Source organism: Schistocerca piceifrons, chromosome 6 (assembly GCF_021461385.2).
Source record: "Schistocerca piceifrons isolate TAMUIC-IGC-003096 chromosome 6, iqSchPice1.1, whole genome shotgun sequence".
Lineage (NCBI taxonomy): Eukaryota > Metazoa > Arthropoda > Insecta > Orthoptera > Acrididae > Schistocerca > Schistocerca piceifrons.
In genome coordinates this window covers 250,629,045-250,634,514 of record NC_060143.1, presented here as the reverse complement: position 1 = coordinate 250,634,514, position 5,470 = coordinate 250,629,045, and the positions used below count along the sequence as shown (strand labels likewise).

The 5,470-nt window shown below is 40.6% G+C and overlaps 1 pseudogene; it reads right to left on the bottom strand.

The window, feature by feature from the left end:
* Window positions 1–2,922: 2,922 nt before the first annotated feature.
* On the bottom strand, window positions 2,923–3,040 carry LOC124803493 (annotated as a pseudogene).
* Window positions 3,041–5,470: the final 2,430 nt, after the last annotated feature.

The window sequence follows — 5,470 nt, the reverse complement described above, 5'->3', positions numbered from 1 at the left end:
ATTCCAACTCTAAGGGGATGAAATATGGGATGAAGGTTTTTTCTTTATTTTTTTTTAATGTCGCTTTTCAGGCAATTTTGAAGGGAGACCTGCGGAAATTGGTATTTAATTTCTCGGTCAGAAATAAAGAAATATATATTTCAGAATTTTTCGAAATTTGACTCTCTGGCAATGACAGCTTTTTTTGACAATATTTTGTTAAAGAACTACTAAAGTATTTTTAAAGCTACAGCTATGAACATCGGTATTTGATTTCTCGGTTACAACTAAAAATTTCCGTTTTTCGGAGTTTTTGGAAATTGAACCCCCAAGGGGGTGAAATAGGGGATGAGATTTTTTACAAGAATAATTTATCATCAAAGCATTTTTTAAGCTAAATCTGTGTAAATTTAAATTTGGGTCCTCAGTTAGAAATAAAAAATTCGTGTTTCACTGGTTTTGGAAATTCAACTCCTGTTGTTGTTGTGGTCTTCAGTCCAGAGGCTGGTTTGATGCAGCTCTCCATGCTACTCTATCCTGTGCAAGCTTCATCATCTCCCACTACCTACTGCAACCTACATCCTTTTGAATCTGCTTAGTTTATTCATCTCTTGGTCTCCCTCTACGATTTTTACCCTCCAGGCTGCCCTCCAATACTAAATTGGTGATCCCTTGATGCCTCAGTAAATGCCCTGCCAACCGGTCTCTTCTTCTAGTCAACTTGTGCCACAAGTTTCTCTTCTCTCCCCTATGGGGATGAAACAGGGGAGCAACTAAAGGATTTTTAATTTTTGAAGTTAAATCTATAAAATTTGTATTTGTCTTCTCTGTTAAAACTTACGCATGTCACTATTTTTGGAAATTCAGCCCCTAATGGGGTAGAATAGGCTCAGACTAATTCACTGACTCATCATCAACCAGCTCAAACAGCTGAGGATAGAAATTTGAAGTTTGGAGAGAGTGTGGAATTTATAACGTAAGCATCATTTAAGAAGGGATTGTCCAAAATTCTACTCCAAAGAGGATGAAAGAGAGGATGAACGGATTTTTGAAAGTATGTCGCTATTATGGGAATTTTTAAGCTAGAACTACGAAACCTCGTATTTGGTTTTTCAGTTAGAAAATTAAAAAATATGTGTTCAACATATTTGGAAACTCAACCGCTAACAGCGTAAAATAGTGGGTAAATTTTTTTTTGAAAATAAATAATTGCTACAGAACTACTAAGGAATTTTCGAGGCTGCATCTATGACAACTGGTATTTGACTGCTAGATTAGAAATAAAAAAAAATACGTGTTTCAGTGTTTCTGGAAGTTCAATCCCTCAGGGAGTCCATTAGGGGTTGAAAATTTTTAAGAAAATATTTTGTTACATTAAATAATTTAAAGCTAAATTTATGAAAATTGGTATTTCACTTCTCGGTTAGATATAAAGACATATTTCGTAGGGGATGAAAGCTATTATGGAAATATCTCCACAGGAACGTAAAAGGCACACATAATTAACAAAAACTTTGGATTCCGTCACCAGAATCACTTTTTAGACAGAAGCAAATTCCGAAAAAAACCACGCCAATATGGCCTTAATTATTGTGAAAATCTTAGAAGGTGTTACAATTTGTGACCAACGTAATAATTCGATAAAATAAAAAGAGAAAAATAATCTCTAGGGCCATACAGTCTAAGCTAGCGAAGCAACGAGGGCTAAGCTTGTCGTTCATAAAGTACGAGAAACAATCATCGCTTTTAGACGAAAGTTACCATCAGTGGTCTCATTATAGTGTTTCTCTAGGCGTTAGTCTCATTTACCAACCCTCTCACCCAAAACAAAAGGAAAAGAACCATAAGCACACTAACCTGTACGTATAATAATTTATTCCTTTGCAGTTGCAGAGCATAATTCTTGATAGTAAAGCGGCAGAATAATAAGTTTCATATGGAGTGTTTGCTTACATCAAAATGATCCTCACAGAAATAAAAAACGCGTAATGACCACTACCTCATTTTGATCTCTATATCTCTAAGAGAGAGTTGCAACGTCACACTACACTTATTCTCATTCTTTGAAACACTAAAAAACAATTACTTCTGGAGGTTTTTCATAGACGTATTTGTACAATGTGGCACTACTCACAGTTTAAAACTCATTTTCCGAAACGTAAATTCCGACACAAAATATCACTGTGAACGAGTCTTACGACAGTGTAGCAGAGTGCTAGACAGTGACGTCAGAGGCATCACATGACTCAAATGGAGAGTTTTAGTGGACTTTCAAATTACTTGAATTTCATTTCCATTTTTTAAATACTGAAATTCATGAGGGGAAAAAGGAATGTTATGAGCATAAAATGACGTTTTATTTATTCATGTATGAACTACATCATAAAATATACAACAACAGAAGAAAGTCAAGCACGTAGTTTAAGTTGTAAAATAACTATTTTTATATAAAAACATGCTAGTCAAAAACAGAAATACATAATCAGAAATATAAAATATATTTCGCTCATCCAGAACTCGGTGTAAGCTGCAGTTGTCTCGCTATAATTCAGGAGGCCCTCTTGAGTACACTCTCTGGGTGCAGTCACTAACAGGCTAACACTCACCTTTGTCATTGTCTGTATAGCCTCACCTTTTCATAAGTAATTTTGATCGCCCCGTGCCCATACGAAGTCTGTTCAATGTCGTCCGGTGTCGCCAGTCTAGGTGGAAGCCCTGGGGTAGAGCTTCCTTAGTGATAAGCACTCCGTCTTCAGGCCACAAGTGGCCCATCGAGACCATCTGACCGCCGTGTCATCCTCAGCTGAGGATGCGGACAGGAGGGGCGTGGGGTCAGCACACCGCACTCCCGGTCGTCACGATGGTTTTCTTTGACCGGAGCCGCTACCATTCGGTCGAGTAGCTCCTCAGTTGGCATCACGAGGCTGAGTCCACCCCGAAAAATGGCAACAGCACATGGCGGCCCGGATGGTCACCCATCCAAGTGCCGGCCACGCCCGACAGCGCTTAACTTCGGTGATCTCACGGGAACCGGTGTATCCACTGCGGCAAGGCCGTTGCCACCTTAATGACAAGGGCTTCTGGATATTCTTCTTGCCATAATGATTTTATGGAAGTTCGAATTGGTTGTAATGAGTAAACGAAATTTCGTCTAGATTTAAGCCTTCTGGGCACGGTTTGATAGTTGTGTTGCGGGTGACGCTCGTCATTCTTTCAGGCTCAGGAATGGTATTTTTCAATTGGGTGGGGCAATACCCGATCAGGTCTCAAGCAGCCAGTGGCGAGTGCCGTGGAACCGAATACGATTGCATTGGCGCCTCACTTTGTAGATGTCAGTGTGTTCAGTATGCCATTTTAGCATCTGTTTTCTCGATATATTTCTTATACGTTAAAGTCCTGCCGAGAGTGATACCCAGACAGGATGGATGGGGCCACTGTTCATGCACCTACCATTCCAGACGATATGAAGCTCCTTTCCTGCCTCCCGCTTGCTAATGTGAAAAAGACACACTTGCGTTTTGTTGGTTTTTAGTCTTAAAAGATTACATCTGTAGTAGTTTGTGAGCGTTCTGAGGTCTTCGCTCGGCCATTCTCAATTTCGTTAAAAGATTTTGTTTAGTACGCAATTGCCCTATCATCTGCGTAAATAAAAGGTTTCGTTCTTTCCCCGACATATTGGTCATTAGCAAACACGTTAAACAGCATTAGCGACCGCACACTATCTTGTGTCAACTCATTCTTCTCATTTCTTCATGTAATTCTCTTTTGTTGGAATTCGACGAACAATCTTCTATGTAACAGCAGTTTCGTAAGAATGTCTACCAGTCTGTCATTGTTTGTCACCCGATGTACTTTAGAGATGAGAGTTCTTAGATTTACTGTGTCGTACGCTGCAGCAGGGTCAATGAATACTACTCCTGTTGGAGGCCCCCTATCAAAACAGTCTTCAGTAAACTGATGTAAGTTGAAAGCCTGATCTGTGCAGGATTTCCCTGAGCGGAAACCTGCCTGTTCTTCAATTAGACAGCTGGCAATATCCGAGGGTCACTCCAAAAGAAATGCACATTTTTTTTTTTTAATCCATCTTTTATTCTACACGTTTGAAAGTTTTACAGTGTGTAGATACATCCTTTAGGAACAATATTTTCATTTCCACATAATTTCCATACCTCTCAACTGCCTTATGCCATCTTGGAACGAGCGCCTATATACCCGCACGGTAAAATTCTGGACCAACCTGTTGGAGCCACTGTTCCACGAAGAGAGTCTTTCAGTTTCCCAAAGAGATGATAGTCACATGGAGCCAGGTCAGGACTGTAAGGCGGGTGTTTCAGAATTTTCCATCCGAGTTTTGTGATCGCTTCCATGGTTTTTTGACTGACATGTGGCCGTGCATTGTCGTGCAACAGCAAAACATCCTGCTTTTGCCGATGTGGTCGAACACGACTCAGTCGAGCTTGAAGGTTCTTCAGTGTCGGCACATATGCATCAGAATTTATGGTGGTTCCACTTGGCATGATGTCCACAATCAAGAGCCCTTCGGAATCGAAAAACACCGTAGCCACAACTTTTCTAGCAGAAGGTGTGGTTTTGAATTTTTTTTTCTTGGGTGAAATTGGATGAAGCCACTCCATTAATAGACTCTTCGTCTCTGGTGAAAAATGATGGCACCATGCTTCATCACCTGTCACAATTCTTCAAAGAAATTCATCTCCACCCTTCTCGTACTGTTCCAAAAGTTCGCTGCATACCGTTTTTCGTGTTTATTTGTGAGCCACTGTCGACATCCTTGGAACCCACCTGACACAAACCTTTTTTAACGCCAACACTTTCAGTATTTTGCCAACACTTCCTTCCCCTATTGCAAAGTAGCGTGACAATTCGTTCACTGTGATGCGTCTGTCAGCAGTCACTAATTCGTTAACACTCTGCACATTGTCTGGAATGTGTGCAGTACCAGGCATGCCGCTGTGAGGACAATCCTCAATATTGCCGTGCCCGCTTTCATCACGTAACCTGCTTGTCCACCGACTAACTGCGCTGCGATCGACAGCAGAAATCTCCATACCTCTTGTGGATGTTTCCCACTGTCTCGTTTTCACAGCACAGGAATTCTATGACAGCACGTTGGCTCTGACGAACGTCAAGTGCAGCACCCATTTTGAAGACATGCTGTGACGGCTCCAGTCACGGGAACAGGTTGAACTAAGTTCGAAAACAAGCGGGAAGGATTTATCTACACGCTGTAAAACTTTCACACATGCAGAATGGAAACTGTATTTTTACCGATATAGTGTGCATTTCTTTTGGACTGACCCTCTTACCTATCTATTCTGTTCGTTATAAACGTTTCAAAAGGTTTGACCACCGAGCACAGCAGCGTTAATGGTCGATAATTCTTGAGGTTGTTTAATTATTTCATTCCTGGTGTCGTCAAGTCCAAGAGATTTTACTGCTTTCAAATTGCTTATAGCCTTTTAAGACCCTCCAT